The sequence below is a fragment of the Lithobates pipiens genome, unplaced genomic scaffold, assembly GCF_037356315.1.
Source record: "Lithobates pipiens isolate NorthernLeopardFrog02 unplaced genomic scaffold, aLitPip1_a1.2 Scaffold_18, whole genome shotgun sequence".
Taxonomy (NCBI): Eukaryota; Metazoa; Chordata; class Amphibia; order Anura; family Ranidae; genus Lithobates; species Lithobates pipiens.
In genome coordinates this window covers 315,521,398-315,534,722 of record NW_027507758.1, presented here as the reverse complement: position 1 = coordinate 315,534,722, position 13,325 = coordinate 315,521,398, and the positions used below count along the sequence as shown (strand labels likewise).

At 41.7% G+C, this 13,325-nt stretch overlaps 1 protein-coding gene across 9 annotated transcripts in view; it reads right to left on the bottom strand.

Moving 5' to 3' along the window:
* Positions 1 to 13,325, bottom strand: part of EPHA7 (EPH receptor A7) — a 276,731-nt gene that overhangs the window by 218,907 nt on the left and 44,499 nt on the right. The gene's annotated exons all lie outside the window — the stretch shown is intronic.

Here is a 13,325-nt window from a genome sequence, read left to right as displayed (position 1 = left end):
GGGGAGGAAAAACAACAGGATTCCTTGACTGTGTGAGTGCCATGGCTCTTGTCTATTCACAGAATGCCTTGTATTCTGTTCAAAGAAGGTGTTCTGTGAATGGACAAGGAGAGAGGAAAGGGAGGGTAAACAATATTGACACTGTATGAGAGTCACAGCGTGGGAAAAACAGTGCTGGCGGCATTACCCAATGGGCACAAATCAATTAATTCTACAGGAAACAGGACCAAGTAGAGAATTTAACACACCTCACAAGAGGCAACTCTTTTTTCCTCCCCTATGCATTTGTATAAATGTCAGTGGCTTGAGTTCTGCTTAAAAGAAGGTTCCCACTAAAAACCAATAACTGAACTGCAGCATTGCCAATCCATCATTTATAAATAGCCAAAAATTTCCGAGCAATCTAAATTATACATCCGTTTGGAAAGTGACTGATTTATTTTTGGCACACTACGTATTTTCTGAATGGTATATGTGATTGGGGTGTATTCACATTTTATCAATCCAACATTTTTGGTTGCCAATTGTGCATCCTAAACTTTTGTTTACGATATTGTACTATAGAGCCATCTCACAACTCTGAATGAGGCTTTCTGTGTACTGTAGAGCATAGTTATTAGTGGATTCTGTAGGAAAATAAACAAGTAAATTGCCTGTTATGGATAGTTAGGAAAATGTTGCTCTATCCTGATTTAACCATTCAACTTCTCTGGGCTAAACAAAGATAGCTACATCATGACCTAATACTTAAAGGGGTTGTGAACCCTCACCATTTTTCACCTTAATGCATTCTATGCATTAAGATGAAAAACATTTTTTAATGCAGCAGTGCCCCCAAGCCCCCCTTATACTTACCTGAGCTCCAAAATTTGCTGGACAGGAACGAGCAAGCACACCAGCTCTGGCTGGTGTCTCATGTCCTGACTGGATAGATTGATAGCAGCGCAGCCATTGGCTCCCGCTGCTGTCAATGCAATGACGCAGGCATCGGGGGTGGGGCAGAGTCATACATTTGGCAGATATTGATGCTGAATGCTGGACTCGGGAGTGCACCTGCAAGGTAACCCCCTCGGGAGAGCGCTTCTCCTAGGGGGTTATCTGATGCGGGGAGGAGCCACGAGAGCCGCCGCGGGACCCCAGAAGACGAGGTTCGAGGCCACTCTGTGCAAAACGAGCTGCACAGTGGTGGTAAGTATGATATGTATGTTATTTAAAAAAAAAAAAAAAAAGCAAACCCTTACAATCACTTTAATACAGTACATACTTAACCCATCTACATACCGCATTAAAGTGACACTAAAAAAATCTACTGAAGTATGAATTACCTCAAGTACATTTTATTGCTCTCATCCTCCTTCAAATTCCTTTTTTATTTTCCTCCTGTGATCCAACCTCCTGTTAGAGAATGGCTACATTTGTTCTCCCCGGTCACACGATATGTAGGAATGTAGCTACTCTCTCCTGCTTGCTCCCTAATGGACTAGGGACTATGGGATTTGTAGTGTGTATCGAGCAGTGTACATGACCTCAACTAATGTGTACTGCTTGTTCCAAACAAGTAAGGGGAGAAAAGGTAGGTTTCAGGTTCACAGGTTGTTACAAGGCAGAAGAACACAGTAAGGCCGCGTACACACGCGGGGACTGTTCGCCCAACTTTGTCCGCTGAACAGTGTTTCGGCGGACAGTCCGCCCGTGTGTGGGCTTTCAGCGGACAGTTTCAGCGAACAGTCTGCTGAACAAAGTTTTTCGGAAATTCCGAAAAACTGTCCGCTGAAACTTGGTTTCAGCGAACAGTCCCCTCGTGTGTAGGCTTGTTCGTCAAACTAAGTTCCGCGCATGCTCAGAAAGGATTTACACGCCGAAAGTTGTAATGCAGTGTATAGGACGTCGTATTTTCCGTCCCGTCGTACGTGCCGTTCACGTCATCGCGCACGGTTTCAGCAAACTGTTCGTTCGTCGTGTGTGGGCAAGTCCGTCCATGCTAATTTTGAGCGGACTGTTCGCTGAAACTGTTTGACGGACAAAGTTGAGCGAACAGTCCCCGCGTGTGTACGCGGCCTAAGAAATTATTTAATGAAAAATGGATTACAGGGCCATTAAGTAGTGGATGTGCATGGGTTATTTTTGGAGAATAAGGATAATATTTAGGCCCTTTTCACACTTGTGTGACTTGTTCAGCGACTTGGGACTGCAAAGTCACATGACAAATCGTACACCATGATTTCCAATGAGTGACTTAATGTCACTTTAAGGCAGGACAATGGAACCTTTTAAAATGATAATTTGCAAGTTCTCCCAGTTGCTAAAGGGCCAGCGATATTGTCTGCAGAGTCACATTATAAACTGTCAGTTATGTAAACACTGTCTAAAAATATCAAGACACTAATTTGAATAAACATTAGGTTTAACAGATTAGACTTAAAACAGTCCAAAGCGTATACACAATACAAATTCAGGCCTCCTAAGATTTAAAACTTGCAAATAAAAAGGAAATATATATAATCTTTTAAGTAACATGACTGTACACAGTAACATCCCTGGCGCTGATCAGTAAAAGACTAACACACAGGTCCTACACTACTCTTAAGGAACACAACTTTGGTTTCAAGACACCAGTGTTTTCTATGGGGGCACTAGCTGGGAAGGAGGAGCCAGGAGCGCTGGCGGGGGACCCGAGAATAGGGGCACTAGCTGGGGAGGAGGAGCCAGGAGCGCTGGCGGGAGACCCGAGAATAGGAGGTTTGAGCCACTCTGTGCAAATCCATTGCACAGAGCAGGTAAGTATAAACCTGTAAATTATAAAAAAAAAAAAAAATAAGCATTTATAATCACTTTAAACTGTAGTAAAGTGATTTTCAGTCCTCATTTTATGTACTGCTGCAAGACAATTATAAACAAAATGTGCTTAATGTTAACCTTTTGTATTTTTTTCCTAGCAAATGTGTTAAAGATTTTATACTGGATGTTGCTTTACATCAAGAAAAAAAATGTAAATTTCCATTAAAAAAAGTCTACAGCCATTGATTAAACTCATACTTGCTTTAACCACTTGCCACCCGCCATATAGCAAAATGACGGTGGCAAAGTGTTTTCAATATCCTGGCCAGACGTCATATGATTGAGGATATTGAGCTGCTGCACGCCCCTGGGGGTGCACATTGCAGCGCAACATTGATCTGATGGAGACTCTTTACCACGTGATAAGTAGTGTCCAATCATAGCTGATCACAGTGTAAACAGGAAGAGCCGGTGATCTGCTTTTCCGCACTCACGTCTGTCAGACACGAGTAGAGGAGAGCCGATCGGCTGCTCCTCTGACAAGGGGGGTCTGTGCTGATTGATTATCAGCACAGCCCCCCCCCCCAGGATGCCCACACTGGACCAGCAGGAATGCCACTAGGACCACCAGGGATGTCACCACCAGGTATGCCACCCTAGACCACCACAATGGGCATCACTGATTGGCAGCCATTATTGTTTGGTATTGATTGGCATCCATCAGTGACATACCATACAGTACATCAGTGCCACCTATCAGTGCCCATCCATGCCCATCTGTGCCACCTATCAGTGCCCATCCATGCTGCCTATTAGTGCCCATCATTGCTGCCTATCAGTGTCCATCTGTGCTGCCTATTAGTGCCCATCCATGCCACACATCAGTGCCACCTATCAGTGCCCCCTATCAGTGCTACATATTAGTGCCCATCATCAGTGCCCATCAATGCCACCTCATCGGTGCCCATCAGTGCCGCCCTATCAGTGCCCGTCAGTGCAGCCTCATCAGTGCCCATCAGTGAAGGACAAAACTTACTTATTTACAAAGTTTTGTAAATGAAACAACAAAAAAACATTATGTTTTCAACATTTTTGGTCTTTTTTTTATTTGTTTAGCAGAAAATAAAAGTCCCAGAGGTGATCAAATACCACCAAAAGAAAGCTCAGTGCCACCTCACCTGTACTCATCAGTGCCACCTTATCAGTGCCCGTCAGTGCAGCCTCATCAGTGCCCATCAGTGAAGGAGAAAACATACTTATTTACAAAATTTTATAACTTTTTTTTCCAGAGAAAATTTAGTACTTTTCTCTGTCACAATGGCACTAATACGGCTACAATCACATTAAAAATCGTCTTATTAGGTCAAAGAGAACTTTTTTTGCATTGGTCTACTCAATTTCACATTAATGGTATCAGATTAATACCGAACATGTCTTGACTTTAAAATTATGCCTGCTGTTTTCCATAAATGCAAAACAGAGCTAATTATGAATCAGAAAGTGAGAGAATGTACATATGCTTAGTGAAACTCTGCACCTGCACAGGCTAAGCATTCATCATTTTCCATGGCTGTTTTTTCAGTATAATGTTACTCCTAACAGTAATTCAATTTACCCCATGTGAATAAATGACATATATGCATAATGGCATGCAAATTTATGATTTGATCTTTTGGTCCAAAAGGTACATTTCCAGTTATTAAGAAAATCATAAAGAAGCCCAGTGAGGGTTCAACAATGCCTCTTTGCATAGGAATCCAAAGCAAACACACATGACCCTGGAGTGGTTGTGTTTTTTTTCTGAAGCGTCACATGCCATTATTTCCAAAGTAACAGGAATGTCTTTTATTGGCCATGTATAAGGTCATTGAATATTAACTTGATTTTCACTTGCTTGAGAATGGTGTGGTGTCAACAATAGAGATGTGCCTCTTCAGCTGATCCAAGCTACAATGTGACAGAAAGCTGCCACTGAGGAAGATGGATGATTGCACAGCCTGACCCTTATCCCCCCCTATCGTGACACAGTTCAGTCTGCTCAGTATCTCTACAACAAAAGGTCCTCACTGAGCTCCCAGTGGCCTTCAGCTTTATTGGTGCTAACAGGTCCAGACACTTTCATCGATCGATTTCTATCCCTCTTAAACACAAGAGCTTGCCCTCTTTGGTGAGTTAAACCCTGGCACAGATGTCTTTTTTTTAATTGCTTCTTTGCTGTCTGTTGGGAAGTATGCGATCGGACAAGCGAACATCGCGTCAACTCAGAAAATGCCTAACCACTTATCTCTGGCTCCCTATGGCATTTAAGAGAAAGTGATATGTGTTTTGCCTGCAAATATTAACCATTTCAAGACTTGTTTTTTTTTAAGACATATTATTAAAATAGATCACTAGAAAACAACAATCCTGTAGGTATTTTACCCTGCATACAAAGAAAATTGAAATATAACTTGCAATCATTTTTTTTTCATTTTTTTTTTGCATAATTACATTTGATTTTTCCATCGCGTTTAATCACTTGATAACCTGCTGTGTAATAACTCTCTTTCTGCAACATAAAACAAAGGACTTTGGTTAATCCGTATTTATTATAGTTCTGTAACTATATTCTAACTTTTTTTTAAAGGGAATCTAGGGCTTGATTTACTGAAGGCAAAAAGAATGTGCACTTTGCAGGTGCGGTTGTACTAATTTTCCCCAGAGCTTAGTGAATGTGGTGAAACATCACTTTGTACAGAATACCCGATAAGGTGAAACATCACTTTGTAAAGAATACCCGATAAGTTGTAAAGAACACCCAATAAAGTGAAACATCACTTTGTAAAGAATACCCGATAAGTTGTAAAGAACACCCAGTAAGGTGAAACATCACTTTGTAAAGAACACCCAATAAGGTAAAACATCACTTTGTAAAGAACACCCAATAAGGTGAAACATCACTTTACAAAGTGATGTTTCACTTTATTGGGTATTCTTTACAAAGTGATGTTTCACCTTATTGGGTATTCTTTACAAAGTGATGTTTCACCTTATCGGGTATACTTTACAAAGTGATGTTTCACCTTATCGGGTGTTCTTTACAAAGTGATGTTTCACCTTATAGGGTGTTGTTCTTTGTAAAGAATACCCAATAAAGTGAAACATCACTTTGTAAAGAACACCCAATAAGGTGAAACATCACTTTGTAAAGAACAACACCGTATAAGGTGAAATATCACTTTGTAAAGAACACCCGATAAGGTGAAACATCACTTTGTAAAGAACACCAGATAAGGTGAAACATCACTTTGTAAAGAACACCCGATAAGGGGAAACATGACTTTGTAAAGTATACCCGATAAGGTGAAACATCACTTTGTAAAGAACAACCGATAAGGTGAAACATCACTTTGTAAAGAACACCCGATAAGGGGAAACATCACTTTGTAAAGAACACCCAATAAGGTGAAACATCACTTTGTAAAGTATACCCGATAAGGTGAAACATCACTTTGTAAAGAACACCCGATAAGGTGAAACATCACTTTGTAAAGAACACCCGATAAGGTGAAACATCACTTTGTAAAGTATACCTGATAAGGTGAAACATCACTTTGTAAAGTATACCCGATAAGGTGAAACATCACTTTGTAAAGAATACCCAATAAGGTACCATGAAAAAAAAAAAACATTTTTGTTTGCACGTGATTGGAAGGTGGAAATCACGTGCTTCATCACATTCACTAAGCCCTGGGGAAAATGAGTGCAAATGCACTTGTAAAGTGCGCAGTCTATTAGTAAATCAATCTCCCTCTCCCCCTTTTTCTTTTTTTTTTAATTAGCTGTAAAATACATTGGAATGCAATCCGTGAAAGCAGCTCTTGAAAGAAACCACCAAATTCCCTTATACTCCAATTAGTGGCAATCCCTCACTGCCTCTTGTGTTCCTGCAGCCATCCTAATACCGTCACAACACTTGATGCTTTTACATATTAAACCCCAACAGCGAAACGCGTAGACACACAAGGGCTCACTGTACAAACTGTATAATTTTCATATGATTTTTAACCTTTTTGAACACTGTGATTATAGCATGCACTTTTTTTAATAAACATTATTTTTGTTACTTCTCTATTGTTTCCATGCCTCTAAAGTCCAACCTGTGGTTACTTTTTAGTGCCCCTCCTTTTTAGCTCCCTCTTCAATTTACGGATGTGGCATTGTGAGTGCTTTCTTTTCTCATTTTCCATGGATTTAAACCACTTGACCTCCGGAAGGTTTTACCTCCTTCATGACCAGGACATTTGTTTGCTATTTAGCGCTGTGCTAATTTAACTGCCAATTGCTCGATCATGCACCACTGTATGCAAATTTAATTTTTTATAATTTTTTTCACACAAATAGAGCTTTCTCTTGGTGGTATTTGATCACCTATGAGTTTTTATATTTTTAGTATATAAATTAAAAAATACTGAAAATTGTGAAAAAAAAAAAACAATGTTTTCTACTTTCGGTTATAAAACATATCCAAAGAAATGTATTCTGTTACATGTAAAAAAAAATCCCAATAAGTGTATATTAATTTGTTTGTGTGAAAGTTATAGCGTAGACAAACTATCATGTATAGATACTAGATTTTACGCAGCTATGACACTATATTGATAATGGTGGTAATCAGTGATACATAGTGGAACTGTAAGCCCTTGTACACACGGTCGGACATTCCGACGGAAAATGTCCGATCGGACTGTGTTGTCGGATAATCCGACCGTGTGTGGGCTTCCTCGGACGGAGTTTTAGAGCTGGATATGAAAAAAAATTCCGACAACATGATCCGATCGGACTTTGTTCGATCGTTTGTAGAGAATTCCGATCGGACGAAGTGCCACGCATGCTCAGATCAAATTCCTAGACCAAACCTATTGGCTACTAGCCTGAATTTAGTCCCGTTGTAACTAAATAACATCATCACGTTCCGAACGATCAGATTTTCCAACAACTTTGTCCGACCGTGTGTATACAACACCAGTTTCAGACAAAATCCATCTACAAAAAATCCAACAGATTTTGTTGTCGGAATGTCCAACCGTGTGTACAAGGGCTAATAGGGTGGCGAGGGTTACTAACGTACACTGATGTTGCTAATGGCACTAATACAGTGACCAGTGTAATACTGTACACTAAGACAGTGCTAATAACACTGGCTGGGAAGAGGTTAATCAAGGGGTTAACTGTGTGCCTAACAATGTGTAATGTGTGCTGATTTTACTTTACAATCTAACTGTTTTTTTCTGCCTGCATGTCAGGGAGAAGAATCAGGCGGATCGTTGTTCACAGTACACAGAGTTCTCGCAGCAAGGTTTGGCAAGTGCATGCATGCCTTACACCAATAAGTTGGCCAATCACGGACATGTACGTGATCCTGCCTGTACCTCTACTATGCTGAACCTCTTTCACTGCAACTCCTAGCAGCCAGGACTTTCAACTTAGCTCATTATATAAAACCGAAGAACTCAGCAAACTGCTAGTACAAGGTTAAAAGAGATATGTGAACTGTTTTACTGTCTATAATACTGGTCTGTCAGGCTTGCAATGAAGAATCACCTGCCAGACAGCAAAGCCAGATCCTGAACTTTAAAATGAACATGTAGGCCAGGTTATTTTTTTTATTAAGCAGCAAAGGAGATTTAATCAAGCCCGCATGACCTCTCTAGCTGCTTATACTGTGAAGTAATTAATTCTCAAAGCTCACAACAGAGACTCTAAACTTGGATTTTAGTGGAACTAAAGTGATTGTAAAACTTTACATTGTATGCTTACCTGCTCTGTGCAATGATTTTGCTCATAGTGACCCCAAACCTTATCTTCCTCACCCACCAGCGCTCTTAGCTTCTCCTCTTCTCAGAGAAGGCGCTTGCTATGGAAACACTCCTGTGAGCTTGATTCCAAGCCAGGCTGTGTGCATCTATTTACACTCAGTGTGGCTTGGCTCTGCCCCCTCTGTTCTCTGCTCACAGGCTTTCACTGACAGCATGGCTGCTGCTGCTGTCTGCCAAGCCTATGAGGGAAGGGAGAGTGCACATGGGGCAGTGCTAGGTTGAAATCGGGTTCAGGTAAGGGTTTCAGGATGCATAATGCCGCATACACACGATCGGAATTCCGGCCAGAAAAAGACGGATGAGAGCTTTTCATCAGAAAATGCGACCGTGTGTATGCTCTATCCGAATTTAGCTGTCCGAATTCCCGCCAGCCAAAAATTGATAGCATGTTCTCAATTTTCCCGACAGAAAAATTTTATATCGGTAATTCCGATCGTATGTATGCAATTCCGACATTCCAAAAATCAAGCATGCTCAGATTCAACTACAAGACAGAAGCTATTGGCTACTGGCTATTGAACTTCCTTTTTCTAGTCGCGTCGTACGTGTTGTACGTCACCGCGTTATAAACAATCGGAATTTGGTGTGACCATGTGTAGGCAAGACAGCTTGAGCCGAATTCCGTCGGAATTCCGTCAGGAAAACCATCAGAGCTTTTTCCGATGAGAATTCCGATCGTGTGTACGGGGCATTAAGGTACAAAAACTTTTAATTTACCAGCTTGCAGTAAGTATTAATTGTTTGTATACATTAGAAGGTTGCCAGTTGCCAATTAATTGCTGCAATATAAATTAAGGGGAGATGGGCCATGATTTTAGTTCTTCTGTTGTAAAATTGGAGGACTGTGTTTCCACAGTGCCTCACAGGTCAGTGAGGGTTTATTTAAAAGCTTGTTTACTGCCTACACTCAAACAAAAAAAGTCAAGGTGTGTTATGTGCATTGGTAATTATGTCCAAGGAAAAGCTTGAAAAAAACCTTTTGTTTTAAACTCCACTTGAAAATAGCAGTGCACATCCTGGCATGTGAGGCCACCTAGGCACAGCAGTGTAAAGTTAGCACTGCTGGCTGTGATTGCTAGTTTCATAAAAAATAAATAAAAGGGTGAGAATTGGTCATCACTGACATTACTGTCATCAGATCGCATACCTCCCCACTCCCCACAGTGTGCAAGCAAAGACACACGGCCATCACACCCTTAGTTATATGGCCAATGAAATATTAATAAGAAAAAAAATTATTGGCCAGCCTCTATGCTGCCTTTTTAAAATAGTAATTTTTTTTTTTTAAATAGTTTGCGTGAAAACTTTGGTGTAGGGCACATAGGTCAAGCACAAGCCCCAGGGGCCAAATCCAGCCCTCCAGGCCATTTAATGAGGAACTTGCAGCCAGGGCTTTTTTTCAGCCAGCTCTTGCCTTCTTCTCCTTTCACAAGGACAGGTTTCCTCTTGTGGCTCTCACATATCTTTGCCTGGCCTGCATGCTCTCACAGCGTGGAAAGATGCCGACCATTGATCTGCCTGGAAGTATTAGAGCAGGACTGGGTGGGTGAGATGTGAAGAAACTTTTGGGGATGGGGGGGGGGGGGGAGATGAGGACTTTAGAGGGAAATGTGTGCAGAGGTGGGGGATGGGGCAGAGTGGTGCAGAAGTTTGAACCAATGAGGAGGGGTAGAGGCCTGGGAAAGCAAGCTGAAACCTACACTCAGCATGTAGCATTCTTCTTAACCCTGCACATTGTGCATAGTGCACTCCTTAACTCTGCACTCTGTACACAGTGCACTCCTTAACTCTGCACATTCCTGAACTCTGCACTTCGTACATAGAGCACTCCTGAACTCTGCACTCTGTACGTGGAACACTCCTGAACTCTGCACTCTGTATGCAGCACACTCCTGAACTCTGCATTCATAGTCTTGCAGATACAACCGGCCCTTTGAAGGCAACCATAACGCTGATGTGGCCCTTAATGAAATTGGGTTTGAGGCCCCTGGTATAAGGTAACCCTGTTGGTAGTTATGTTCTTAATTTATTATAGAGACCTACACATCTGTCCAAAATGGGGGACACCTGAGAAAGAAAGAGGTACAGCCAGGCAGTATGAGTTCACCAATCATCTGGAGGGTTGATTTGGGGAGAGATCAACTGCTCGCAACCTACATACAATATATGACCAGTGCTTTTCCCTCTGTTTGACTTTTTGGGGAACAATTTCCAGAGTTTAGATCTTCTTTATGAGAAGTATATAAATATTTGAATGCCCACAACCTGGTTACAGGTTCACTTAAAGCGGGATTCCACCCTAAAGTGGAACCTCCGCTGATCGAATCCCTCCCCCCCTCCGGTGTCACAATTGACACCTTTCAGGAGGGAGGGGGGTGGAGATACCTGTCAAAGACAGGTATTTTCACCCACTTCCGGGCATAGACTCCCGTGGGAGTCTACGCCATTTCCTGCCCTGCCACGCTGTCTGCTGGGACACACACGGGTCCCAGTGATAGCGCGGAGATTTCCTATTGCGCGGCTCGCGCATGCGCGGTAGGGAACCGGGAAGTGAAGCCGATTCGCTTCACTTCCTGATTCCGTCACCTAGAATGGTGACTGCAGCAGCCGAGAGCCGAGCGATCGATCGGCCTCGGCTGCCGGCATCGCTGGAATCCGGGACAGGTGAGTGTCCATTTATTAAAAGTCAGCAGCTGTAGTATTTATAGCTGCTGGCTTTTAATTTTTTTTGGTGGAATCCCTCTTTAAATTCAGACACAGTGTTATGTTATGTGCAGAGGATTACAGAATGCTGATATAAAGTTTAATTTCAATACTAACGCTAGTTTATATAAAATTATATGTAATGATTATTTAATGAATGCATATATCTGAATTAAACTGTAGGTGTTAATATTTGTCTGAAGTTTACTTTTAATGAATCCCTACTGTGGCATAACGATTTTATCTCAGCGGCTGCCCAGCAGGCATGCTGACCATACACCCTAACATTCAAATAGCCACAAGAGGAGAATCTCAAAATCTATAAACGTATAAAAGTCATTAATTATTACACAGTAAGCTATACAAATATGCAGAACACACAGCTTTTTCAGGTAAATAATACAACAATTAAGCTGTGCATGCACATTAAATACTTTATACTTCCTTTCAAAATACCAAAATGTATACAATTTCAAAACACCAAAATGTACACAAATAATATGCATATTAACAAATGCTAGGCATGCATTAGTGACAGCATTGATGAAGACATCTCTACTGTTGGTTATAGTATTGAGAACCTGTAGCTGTCTGAGCACCCAGACAGTGACTGCATCTGATAGGATGCAGTCACTGTTCACTGTTCAGCCAATAGTTTTCCATTTGAACTGACCTCAAACTGGCGCTGACAGGGCCAATCATAGTTTAAATTACAGCAGATTCAGAAGGAATCGGTCCCAATATGAGCCATCTATACCTAGCTTAAAGCTGGTTAAACAATTATGCTTGAGTGCATGTTAGCAATTTTATCCTGACACACAGTGAAGCAGGAAAGATACAAGCAGATAATCCTTTGTGGACATGCAATGCGCAGGTTTTTTTTAAGAATGGTCAGTGAATGTTAGAAACATTGCATAGCAATCACCAATTCTCTCATCATTTCTGAAGAAAAACAACAAAAGCGTATAGACAGCTACACAAAAGACTTTGCAATTAAAGTACTGTACACTGTATCTAACGTCAAAACATACTCTTTGATAGAGTAGAAATGGCTAAAACCCCTGCCAAGCTTTTTTTGTCTCTCACATAGACACATGACACATAACGGATGACAGAAAAGCGGCTGCTTGTTCTGGGGGCACTCAGTGGGGAGGAGGACAGGAGTGCTGGTGGGGGACCCGAGAAGAGGAGGATTGAGGCTGCTCTGTGCAAAATATTGCATACAGCAGGTAATAATGACATGTTTGAAGAGCTGCACAATTAATCGTTAAAAAATTGTGATCTCGATTCAATCCCCCTCACAAACTTAATCCAGTATTTCCACAATTCATGTACTAAATGTAGGGTCTGTGGCTGAATTTGATTTTGAACCAAAAGTCAGCGGCACCAAAAACAGGGCTCGGTTAACCCTTCACAGACAGCGTATATAGGAGGCTGCTGTTTCGTGTTCAATGAGAGCCAACGCCGCTGGAACGCCTCCTGTAAATATAGGCATGAATGTGCCTTTTGCGCAGGAGCGCATCCAGTGGTCAGGTGTTTCAAGAAGAATGCAAATGCCAGGTCCAGTAACATACCTAGGGATATTTTTCAAAAAAGCCTGCATGCCAGAGGAGCTGGAAAACATGCGACCATGGTTGGACAGGTACCCAAACAAGGGGAAGCCAGTTTTTATCATTGAAGGCTTTTCCGAGGCTTTTCAGTCCCCCCCCCCTTTTAGGTAAAGGATGTGAGGTGGTAGGAAATCTGAAATCTGTTGATATTTTTCCCCAGGTATTTAGGGATAAGGTATTTAAGGATATCGCTGAGGGGCACGTGGAGGACCCGTCTTTTTCAGAATTTTCACATCTCTGTTGGGGGTGCCTAAGCGGGAACCCAATGCTTTCTGCCTCATACATCACCTATCCTTTCCGAGGGGCGTTTCTTAAACAATAAAATTGGCGTAGCCTCATGCTCACTCTCTTATGCGATGTTCGAGGATGCTATTGT